Genomic DNA, 13,127 nt, shown 5'->3' on the forward strand with positions numbered 1-13,127 from the left:
TTGTTATCTTATCAAACTCTTGACCACCGCGTCCTAGCCTACTCGTTCAAATAGTAAATTTGGCTTAATGGTGGACAAAAAAGTACTAAAGCAGCCTTCCGTATTTCTAATTCATAGTGTTATACTCTAAGCTATCAATATTGAAAGCATTTATTTGATATTTTTATACGGCTATAGCGACTTGTCTGAACTGATATAATTCAAACTTACGAATGCTGTTGACAAAGCTGGATTTTCCATGTGTCGCTGGTCCACAATAAAGTATGCCTGATGCCAAAACTAAAAAAAAAACAAATATAAAGGATAGGTAATAACCAAACCATGTTGTTAACTTAATGATGGAAAGCCTCCCTAAAAACTTTCCCAGATGGTCTCATATCTAAATGTTAAGGTTCAATGTATTATTTTGTATCAAATTCTTATAAAACACATTAAGCTAGCATTTTCTTGAGTTATATTTCATAGAGTTGCATTGCATTAACTAAAACGATACATCTCAAAAACATTTATTTTATACTATTATTATCTATAAAGACTCATCTGAACTGAAATTTAAACTTACCATAGGTGCGTTTTGTGTTTTTTATTTCTTTCAATAAGGCTTTAGAATACGTATCATCCCATGACCCGTTCCACCCTGAAAAAGTAACATATTAAGAATAGGTGATTACTATACCGTTTTATTAACTATAACTTATGAGGAACCTCCGTGGCCGAGTCGTTAAGGTCGCTGACTTCAAATCACTTGCCCCTCGTCGATGTGTTCGAGCCTCACTCGGGGCGTTGAATTCTTCATATGAGGAAGCCCTACAGCTGGCTTACGGAATGTCGGTGGTTCTACCCAGGTGCCAGCTGGTGATGAAATAATGCATGGGGTCTTCCTCCACCATCAAGGCTGGAAAATCGCCATATGACCTAAACTGTGTCTTTGCGAAGTTAAACCCAACAAAAAAGACAAACTAAGGAATGCCTAAAGGAACTGGCTCAGATAGTCTCTTATCTCTACCAGATTGTACAATACTGAAATATCTAATAAAGTAAGGCAAAGATTTTGATGTCAAATCTATGGATATTTATTATGGATACACTGCAGTATGATCGTCAGAGACATATATCGAACAAGAGATCACAGAGTGATCTTGGCGCCCACCATTGAGTCAGTTTTGAAAGTTCCAAATTTCAAGACCATATCAAGGTCAAAATCAAGGTCAAAGTTAATTTTGATACACAAAACTGTGCATGTGGTCCAAATTTGAAGCTGTAGCTTGAGAAATGGGAAAGTAGGTCAATATGTCAAAATCAAGGTTAAAGTCCATTACGGTACACAAAACTATGCATGTGGTCTAAATTTGAAGACTTTAGCTTAAGAATTGTGAAAGTAGGTGACTTGGTCAAAATCAAGGTCAAATTTCATTTCCGAACACAAAATTATGCATGTCGTCCAAATTCGAAGCATGTTACTTAAAAATGTGAAAGTAGGTCATTAGGTCAATGTCAAGGTCAAAATTTATTTCTGTACACAAACCTATGCATGTGGTTCAAATTTAAAGTCTGTAGCTACAGAAATGTGAAAGTAGGTCACTAGGTCAATCTCAGGGTCAAAGTTCCTTTCAGTAAATAAAACAATGCATGTGGTCCAACTTTGAAGGCTGTAGCTTGAGAAATGTGAAAGTAGGTCGTTAGGTCAAAATCAAGGTAAAATTTCATCCGCAATACAAAACTATGCATGTGGTCCAAATTAAATGTAAAAGTAGGTCACTAGGTCAATGTCAAGGTCAAAGTTTATTTCTGTAAACAAATCTATACATGTGGTCCAATTTTGAAGGCTGTAGCTATAGAAATTTGAAAGTAGGTCACTAGGTAATGATCAAGGTCAACTCATGTCAAGGTTCATCTAGCCACTCAAAACTACATATAAGGTCCAAATTTGAATGTTGTAGATTATGACAAGAAGATTTTAAAATTTTCCCCTATATAAGTCTATATAAACCATGTGACTCCCGGGACGGGGCCATATTTGACCCTAGGGAAATAATTTGAACAATCTTGATAGAGGACCGCTAGATGATGCTACGTATCAAATATCAAAGTCCTAGACCCTGTGGTTTTGGACCAGAAGATTTTCAAATTTTTTCCCTAAATAAATCTATGTAAGTTTTAAAAATAAAAAAAGGGGCATAACTCACTCAAAGATTGTTGAACCAGTCTTATGTTCAGGGGAACACAACTAGGGTACCAATACATCATTCTGACAAAGTTTGGTCAAAATCCCCCAGTAGTTTCTGAGGGGATGCGATAACGAGAAATTGTTAACGGACGGAAGGACGTCGGACCACGGACGCAGAGTGATTAGATTAGCCCACAATCTGATGAAGGTGGGCAAAAAAGTCAATTAGAATGAAGACCCTGTTCAGTGAAGATTTGCCACCGGACACATACGTAAGTGTAGCCAATAACATACAAATAGAACCCAGGATTGTGGTATAGCGATTATGCAACCACCAAACTTACTAACCGTCGACTAATTAATAAAAGCCTGATCATGAAAATTGAGATATGACTACAGCGTCATTAGTATTAGGTCCATCTACTGGCATGTCCATAGAATATGTAGCCAGACGGCGGTTGACACTGTCTTTAGGAAACATTTGGTCCTTACTGTATCTTAGCAAATGAGGTACACACATTTTTTTTTCAAACTAAAATGGAGCTGATGTCTCGACTTGGAATTATAATTTTAATACTCAAACAAACAAACATATCTGGCAAATTGCTGAATATGATTTAACCTGTTTTAAATTTCATCAAAATTCTAAATTTAAATAATTTGCGCAAAAAAAAAATCAATATTTTTTCGCGAAAAGTCAAAATACTTTCCAGGTAAATATTTAACCCATTTTCTTAAATTATGCTCATGCAAATAACAATTTATTTTCGCGAAACCTAGAAATTTAGTATTATCACGGTGATGCAGCGTACAGCGGATAAAACTAGTTATTGAGCTGTAAATAATGTCGTGTTTTGAAATTCTGCATTTCCATTGGTAAGATTTAACATTATTTCAACACATTTATATTAAGAATGATGTAAACGGCGAATTTTATCAAAAGTGGAATGATTCCTTTGCCCAAAAATACATCCATATTGCTGGCAACGTGCACAATGGAGTTTATGTATAGGCTTATGTTCCGTTTGCTCACTGTCGGATCTTTACTTTTGTGCATATTTTAGTAAAGTAGATCGGTAAATAACGATTAATCGAAATTCTGAATCGGCAGTTCTCTTTTATTTCCTATTCAAGATTCATACGAAAAATCCTAGATATTTGATTATAACAGTTTTTTTTGTATCAACCAAATGAATTTTGACACGAGTGTACGGGGTATAGACATTTGCAGTACGGGGTATAGACCGTTTTCAGAAATATCCTGTACGGTGTATAGACGAAGAAAGTTGAGATGTACTGAGGGTTTCATTCAATATCAGTACTTAAAGTTAATGCTGTTAACACAATATTTAACCATACACTTTCTTGACGTTCTACATGATTTTGTCGTCACATTTAGACAATTAATTGCAGCTCATGTGGTCGGTTAAAGTAGGACAGGTGTTATGTTTCTGATAAGTGTGTCAGTTAAAGACAATATCTAAACCTTACTTGTAAAATGAATAAGCAATACCGATAAAAACAGAGATCACGTTGTTTGCCCAATCAATCTTAGAGTCTAAAATTTCGTAGTTTTTGCAAGAGATCATGGCCAGTATATTTCCATTTTATCTTTTAAAGGGAAAGGCAACGATGTTCTGATGTTAATTTCTTCAGCTGGATTCTCTTTAAACAATTAAAGAAGTGAAAGAATTTTCAAAATCGGACTAAAAATGAGAAAGTTTTGAGCATTTGAATATTTTGTCAAATTGGCAGCTATTTTGTTTCCATGGCAACAAAAACAAAATGGCATAGTTATTAAATTTTTAGATACACATTTGAACTGTATTTACTTATTTCAGTAGAATAATTTCTCTACTTTTTCCAGCTTTAATGAAAGAAGTTGTTATGTTTTACATCTTACACTAAAAAACATATGAAAATTAGTCTGTTTAAAAGGTTATTTGCTAAATAAAGCAGTGTGTAAATGACGTCATAATCACACTAAAATGGCTGCCTCCATGATCAGCCATTTTCTTAAATTTCAATATATGCTTATTCTTCTTTTTTCATTAATAGTTATGTTTGTGTATCTGCATAAAATTGTGATACATTATTCAACGAATTGTCAAAAGATGCATGCTGCAAACATTTAGGGGTCTTTCTGATAAAAGTAATTATTATAATTTAGTATATTCATATCTTTTCTGGCACTGCATTCATTTTGAAAAATAGATCGAATGAAAATAAAAATGTTTTAGATATCAAATCAATTTTGTTTTTGAATTATGCATTTACAATTGTCCTTGATTGCACTGTATGGACATGTTAACATGTAAATATGTGCGCTTGTTGTGTTGTCCAATTATGACTTTTCAGATTGTGCATTACATTTCACATGGCATGTAAATCAGCTTGTGAAGATACCCACTTGAAGTTTTGTTTTTGAAGAATAGTTATGACCCTTGAGTTAGTATTTTTGATTATTTCTAAAATCTGGTTTAAATTCCTAACAAAATTCTTTTGAAGAAAATATTCCAATTCATCAATGTCTACATAGAATAAGAATCTATAATGTTGCATTTGCTGGAAATTATTTATTTATTCTAATTAAATCTTGCACAATGACCGAGGCATACTAGTATATTACAAACTATCACTCTCATCTAACTCATACATTTTAAAAATTGCAAAACAGCTTTATTCCATGAAAATATTTAAACCCATAACTTCGGGGGTGATGAATAAGGCTCTTGCTTTGTACCATAGAACTTCCATAATGCCATAGGCAATAGAAATACATGTAGTTACCAAATTGTAATCAAAATGTTTTATTATCATGTAATAAAGTAGCCTCAAACGCTTGACAAAATTGACAACACATCAAATTCCTGAGTTTTCAAGTAAACTTGCCATTAGGTAAAACACATTCTTTAAATTATATTCACTTTATATTGTTTCAAGGGAAATTAATACATTCGAAAACACTCTTCTATCCCACTTTTAAGGAAACATCTGAATATTTTTCACCAGAAAAGACAAAGGATGATAAAATAATAAAAGTTTATTTCAGCAACTGCAAAAATAGAAAACTTAAGAACTTAGTCACATATTAGTAACAAATCACAGCAGTGTAACTTTTTCATTATAATTATGATTAGAAGTGCATCTCTTTTAGAATTTGTCTGCTGTGATTTTTTTTCAATAAGAACTTGAATAATTCTTTACCAAATCTAATCAAATTATAAGTTAAACCATAACCAATTTAAAAATAGAACAATTTAATTTCTAATTTAAATTCCATTTTTAATGTATCAAATCTGTAAGAACGTTTTAGCCTAAAGCAAACATAAAAGAAACAACTGAAAATATAAGTATGTACTATAATTATGATACAATTTTTGCAACTTCGAGTGAGAATAAACATTCCCATTCGTTACAGATATGTACTTCTAATCTATACTCCGTACAGATAAAAACTATCCCCCTTACAGTATGCAGGCAAGAGGAACTATATCCTGTACAGTTTATGCGTGTAATTCATGTTGAATTTCTCTGCGAGGTGAACACGGAAAGCTCCAGTATTTGGCATGCATTAATTTAAGGTTACAGTGAACAAATTATACGATTCACATTTTTGATAACTGATGCAATTATGTTTCTAAAAAAAAAGAAACTTTGCAGGTGTGCTCAAATCAGCGGCGAGCATCCGAAATTTACACAGTTAATTTCGTCCTTTTGGCTATGAAAATGTGCTTTAAATGTTCCAAGTGTATCGTCTGTACACCCTAGCTATATGCAGAAGTAAAAATGTAAACGGCCTTTATGAAAAAAGCATAAAATGCGGATTTAAAATTTAAATACCTCGTTTTTCTTGTTTATTTTGGCTCACTGGACCAGCTATAGTTATATCCGCTTTACGATGTATCATCGTGATTATAATCAATTATGATAAAATAAAATAAAAGCGAAATACAAAGGCTTGTTGTTTGGAAACCGTATAGATGCAATAAACAGCTAAAAAAACTAATATGTGAGCTTTTACTTCTGACTGCTTGTATAGTGTTCACTTTCATAATTTCAAATATGTGTTTTGCTGTAACTATAAAATATACATATTCTATTAACTTGTGTTTTTTATGTAAATGGTTTATTTGTACTAGGTGGTCCGTAAAAGAAAAACATAATCTAATTTTATTTTGTACGTTTATCATGTCTACAAATCAGTTATATAAACAATGTAATACATATCATGTATTTATCACATGTTTGACATTGTGGGAGTAAAATAAAGCCATTGTCCGTAAGTATTGACCTGGCACTTATGAATAATCGTATGTTTCCGTAAGTTAATTTTCGGTGTCCAAACCTAAATAACGATATTTATAACTATTGAAAAGCCACTTATATACTATCATGTATCATATGCTGATATAGCTGTGTGGACACCGCGTTTTGCCACTAACCTCAGGGGTTTTGTGTTCGAGTCCTCTATCTGACCAATTACTTTTGTTTTTTATTTTATCTGTAAAAATAACAGGCGGAAAAATTGTCACACTTAATCATGATTTATCAACGAAATACTCTACTATCCATCAACATTCTTCTACGTACATAAAACCGTTCTAAAAATGTTTGGTTCTACAAAATGTTTAAAATCTTCAGGACCGGACAAGTATTCATTCATTCAACGGACAATGCAAAGAACTATTGTTTACGATACAAAATGAAAAGTTTCATAAAACAATGTAAAATAGATACAAATACAAAAGCACTGATCATGGTACAATATAACATTCTTTTGGATATTATTAATTTTATACTATATAGAAAAGTCAAAGCGATTGACTTGCTGAGTTTTCGCCAAAGAAGGCCTACATATTTTAGCTGAATTACATTTTACAACACATTAGCAAGCAATAGAAACCTTTTGAATTTCAACAGTACTTAAATAACTCATTTAAAACTTGTTTTTAGTAAAGTATGAACATTGTGAAAATAGCTGAGAAATGCTGCTTAGTACTAAGAATGTGCTGCATGCGGCCAGTTCGCGCCGACGGTCACCCGCACGCACCGGTGCGCCGGTCACATGGAGAATCGCTTCGAGGCAACGATGTATTGTTGCACTTTAGTAAAGACCGATATATTTTGAATCATTGTTAAGTGTTCTTTACCAAACAGTAAGTTGTCAATAGTGGGTGCACAAGGTAATTCATTTAAGAGCAATTGTCTTTGTGGTATATAAATCGGGCATGATAAAAGGTAGTGGTTTGTTGTTTCTGGTTCACCGCATATACAATAATGACTATTTGAAATTGATTGACGAAAAAGGTCATAATTTAGGAAACTGCAGTCTAGACGGAGACGAGTATGTAGTACGTGTAATGCCGTAAATTTGATGGAATGTTATAGGTATCGGTATTATGGCACTAATGGCATTACTTATTATGTCCAAATAATAAAACACTGTTCCAGATTTTCTTCTTTATTCTTCTTCAGTGGAATACCACACAGTTTAAAGTTAACAATCAACAGTTTTCACACAGTTATCCGTAGAATGTAACAATTAGTAAAATGCTTATATTAAAATATCAATATTAAAATATCATAAAGTTCTAGTGGAGAACCACAATGTTATCACTTGGAAATCCAAATCTATTCTCCTTGAAACCTGCTGTCTTGAAAATATATTTGCTCTCAACATATAATATCTGACCAATTAAAATTACCCTTATTGTGACTGTAATCAACAGTTTATACCAATCATATTCAAGGAAGCGTACATGGTAATATAATTACAAGTATTTAGAATATTAACAAGTTTTGACAGCAATCAACACCTTATCAGTCAGGAAGTCTTATCATTTAAATTATCCAGACATCACAATGACCTGATCATAAATACATTTAGAAACCTTTTAGTACATTCTGGACTATTAAAGATTAAAGTGCATAAATGTGTCAAAGTTGAGACAACAATAAAGTTTTGACAAGTGTCATGAAAACATAAAGAATTTTCATTATTTCAAATTTTAGCAACATGAACTTATTGAATAATTTATCCTTATTGTGGTTTCTATATTAAAAAGATATACATTTTTGTGATAACTGACTTTTAACATTTTTTTCTGATTTTTCACTGCACAACACTACCTCCCCGCTAAAAATATTTCACTCCTGTGAAATCAAAAAAGTCAAAGTACAATACGTAAGTAATCAAAAATACACAGTTCGTGTAAATACCAGATTATACTTCAAGTATATAAGTATCAACAATTACATAGACGAATATCTCTGCATAAATGTGATATCAGAAATTTATAAATACGCACTGCACAAAGAATTCATTTGTTATTCCACTTTTTTTTGTCAAATTGATTAAAAAACAATATGAATTTTTACAACACAACACTACCTCTCTTTTAAAGGAAATATTTGTATTAAAGGAACCAATATGAGATACTGTATATCATTACTATTTATGAAATATAAATACTAAAATAAACGAAACTTTTGAATTTAACTTAAATTGATCCAAATAAATTTAATTGCCACAGAAATTATTCAGTCCTAATTAAGTTTTATTCATTAAATTAATGTTCCATCACTATCTTCTATAATAATTTCTGCGTTTATTGAAGTTAAATGAATCTTTTGTTCCACTTTGATTGTTACATTTCAAATATAGATTTTTGCTGTTCTGAGTTAAGTCTTGCTTGCATTTAGCACGTGTTCTTTCATTAGATGCAATTTCTGCTCTCAGTTCTTAAATGGTTTCCTTCAGTTTCAGTATTTCCCGTTTCTCATCTCTGTGTAAGTTCACAATATATCTAAAATGCTGCATCAATTGATCACTTAAAGAACCTATATAGTTAATTCCAGTTTCTAAAAACAAACACAATAAAAGAGTGTTCAGTCCCGTTTCCATATCTTGGTATGATGCTTTGATTTTGTCAAGGTCTTCCTTTAGAGATGTATCATTTCCTGCTTCAGTAGTCGCTTTATCTGATAACTTTGCCTCAAGCTGTGATACGTTGACTTCAAGTTCTGCTGCAACTGTCTTCAGTTGCTCATTTTCCGCGTGTAGCATATCAATTTCAGTATTTTGTTTGTTGACTGTCTTTTTCAGTACTGCCATTTCTTGCCGCTTCATCTCTTCATCCATTTTAGCACTGTTAAATTGCATTTCTCTTATTGAATGTTCATCTGCGTGAAAGAATGGTAATGCATTTTCTGCTGTCTTCCTTATAATAAATGCCGACATCCTTGCTTTATCCCTCTGTTTGGATTTTTCTGATTTTGCAGCCACTTTCAATTTCTCCTTTAAATAACATACACGCGCATAATGTCCCACTTTGAAACACTGATTACAGCGCGATTTTAAGGCAAAGCATTTACTGAACTAGTAAATTAGTCCACAGTTTTTGCAACTACCAGCAACATTTCTTGTCTAGTATGGTAATGTCCAAGCAATCATTTTCCTTTGGTAATCCAAAGCAGCTAATTTCCTGGGGAATTTTGTTTCTCGCTTGCTAATTGAGAGGTTGGGAAAGACCACTGTTCACTGCCACATGTAATGCCGTAAATTTGATGGAATTTTATAGGTATTATGGCACTAATGGCATTACTTATTATGTCATAATAATAAAACACTGTTCCAGATTTTCTTCTTTATTATTCTTCAGTGGAATACCACACAGTTTAAAGTTAACAATCAACAGTTTTCACACAGATATCCGTAGAATGAAACAATTAGTAAAAAGCTTTAAATATTAAAATATCGTAGAGTTTTAGTGGAGAACCACAATGTTATCACTTGGAAATCCAAATTTATTCTCCTTGAAACCTGCTGTCTTGAAAATATATTTGCTCTCAACATTAAAGTGCATAAATGTGTCAAAGTTGGGACAACAATAAAGTTTTGACAAGTGTCATGAAAACATAAAAAAATTTCATTATTTAAAATTTTAGCAACATAAACTTATTTAATAATTTATCCTTATTGTGGTTTCTATATTAAAAAGATATACATTTTTGTGATAACTGACTTTTAACATTTTTGTCTGATTTTTCACTGCACAACACTTGGCCAATCCTACTTCCTGAAAGGTAATGCGACGGGGGTTTGGTTACGTTGCTGTTTAAGCGTCTCTTAAATATTTCTAACGAAGGACTTGCTTTGATTTCTTCGGACAACGCGTTCCATTCACGAATCACGGATGGAATAAATGATTCTTTGTATAATTGTGCACGACAACTTAATAAGGGAATATTCGTGTTATTTCTTAATTGATATCTGTTCTGTGTAGAAGGAGGGATAAGGTCACATAAGTAGCTTGGGGAAATGTTATTTTTCATTTTGTAGAATAGTATAAGTTTACGTTTCTTTCTTCTGTTAGATAGTGTTTCCAACTTTAAGTCGGTACACAGGTTGTTAATACTGCAGAGCTTCGTCGCGCAGGTAATAATTCTCGCTGCTCCAGTTTGTATCGCTTCTAGTTCGCGTTTAAGTTCTTTAGTACAGTTGTCCCAAAGGACATCACTGTACTCGAGAAGTGATCTTATAAAAGACATATACAGGCGTTCGAGCGATTGTCTGTTGATAATAAATTTCATCGACCTTAGTATTCCTATTCTCTGCCGTGCACGAGAAATAACGGATGAAATGTGAGGGTGCCATTTACCATCACTTGAAAATATGACTCTTTTAAAGTGTTTATGTTCTTCTACTGTTTTATAAGAATATTATTCATGAATAAGTTCGGATGGTGAGGTGGAACTTATTATTATTACACTTAATATATTTAACTTTTGGACTTACTTTGTTATATCTAGTAAGACACAATAAGGCCTCAGATTTATGAAATAAAGGTAATTAAGCAGACAATCGATGCTTAAAATACTAGTTGATTAAGTGTTGGATAATGTGTGAAATCATACTTGAAAATTATGATGTTTTCTCACTTGATGAACCGCTGGATTATAAGTAATATAAGATTTCACACGGAAACACATGCTGTTTTATTTTCTTGCCTTAATTACTAAAATACACTATAAAGAAGTATTTCAAGGACGTCACATAGACATTTCTAAAAGATGTGAACGCAAGCTTAAAAAACAACCAAAAATATAAAAACTACGTCTCCATAGCGAGGTCTAAACAGATACGAAAGCACCTTTCAAAGACAACAAAAAACAACATAAATGCCTCATAGAAAGACGCAATAATAACCTCTATATATCATAGAGGAACGGTGATCTAGTGGTTAAGGTATCGGCAGTTATATCAGGGATTGTAGATTCATGGCCATGCCTTGAGGCATGCCATCTATACTGGTTTTTCCAGGAGGCTGACTCGAGAGTGATTCGAATGTGTTTTCATCACAATCAAGCTTAAATAAAGTAACTATATATAGTTAAAAAGGACTGAAATGAATACCTGTCGTTTCATTGACATTTGTTTTGTTTTCTTACCTTTGTCAACTTGGTCGGTGTTTCTCCATACTGCGTTACCCATCTTGAACAGTTATCTAAACAAGGTTGCATAAAACATACAAGGAATTAGCTGGAAATACATAGCATTTATATTTCATATGGCAAAATACTGACAGTAATCGCTTATCGTATGAATTCGAAATTAAATCATTCTGTATTCTGGTTAATACAATATATTACATAACGTTAAATACAGTATATCTATTCTTATAAACTAATTAGTACCTGCCTCTGACTGATTTCTACTTCTGCCACGATCACTAGACGACGGTAATAGGCTATGGTAAGTATTAATCTTACTGTGTTTATCATAAAGATCATCGAAAAAAGTGAAATTTATAAAATGAAGTAAAAAAACGTACGGTGCTTCATGGTCATTTATTATATAACGAAAACCAAACATATCATTTAGAAATTTTCAAAAACTATAATGAGTGAGATTATAATTATGGTAAGAGAACACAAATTTAAAAACTTACATTTATATTTATCAATCCTTTTGCACAAGATGTTCTCAGGTACAGATAATGCGCATGCGCAACGATTCTAAAAACAGAAACATTGAAAGGGATACCAAACAGGCAATATGAGGCTAGTTGATTATTTAAAACATAGGACATTCGTGCAGTTAGTGTTAAGTGGCTAGTCTATGGGGACGACAAAGAATGCACACATATTACATTTTCTCTTCATTATCTTTAAATGTTTATTTAACGAACTTTAAATCTTTTGTTTATGTCTAAATTTAGGAGAGTGGAAATCCAGTCTATTTATATACTGGAAATCCGATCTATTTATATATTGGAAATCCGATCTATTTTCGACTAAGTATTTTAGTTAAAGTATAGTGGGTTGATTTAAAAGCGCTCTACCCCAGGGTTGATGAATCGAAAATAGCCTAAGATGTTACTGATAATAACAGAAATTCCATTAAAAAAGATCATACAAGTTAAAGCATACCAAAAGTTCCTTCTAGGGCACATCTATATAAATATAAAATGACCATCTTGTAAAATTTTGGTTGCAATGTCTGATTTATACTGCCTAAAAATATCAGGTAAGTATTTACGCTAGTTATTTAACATAAATTGTTAAATCCAACAACAAATTAAATCTGTTCCCTCTTTCAGTAGAGTAAATACGGCAATAAGACATTGGCCTGGTCAATCTATTATGATTCGATGTGCGAATATGAGCACATTTTCAGATTACAGGTATCACTACGTCACACTCAGTGCGGTCATCCCTATTATTAGTAACAAACACACGTGGCAGAGAAATTTTCGGACAGTAGAATTCTATAGCACATAGAGTTAATTTACTGTAAGGATTGCATTTGCACATTCTTATCTCACAGAAAATGATGTACCTGGCCAGTGTTGCAAAATTTGTTTATATTTAAGGCACTAGTATGCATGTTAACTGAGATAGTTGAATATTTGATGCATTTTGTTCATACCTTTTAATATAATCATAAATGGAATAA

General features: G+C 32.4%; 1 long non-coding RNA gene across 1 annotated transcript; it reads right to left on the reverse strand.

Moving 5' to 3' along the window:
* Positions 1–210: 210 nt before the first annotated feature.
* Positions 211–12,267, reverse strand: LOC128554770 (uncharacterized). Its single transcript, XR_008369691.1, has 4 exons — positions 12,121–12,267; positions 11,621–11,676; positions 563–637; positions 211–279 (listed from the first exon to the last, which is right to left on the reverse strand). It is a non-coding gene; the product is annotated as an uncharacterized LOC128554770 (long non-coding RNA).
* Positions 12,268–13,127: the final 860 nt, after the last annotated feature.

The sequence above is a fragment of the Mercenaria mercenaria genome, unplaced genomic scaffold (genome assembly GCF_021730395.1).
Source record: "Mercenaria mercenaria strain notata unplaced genomic scaffold, MADL_Memer_1 contig_732, whole genome shotgun sequence".
Classification (NCBI taxonomy): Eukaryota; Metazoa; Mollusca; class Bivalvia; order Venerida; family Veneridae; genus Mercenaria; species Mercenaria mercenaria.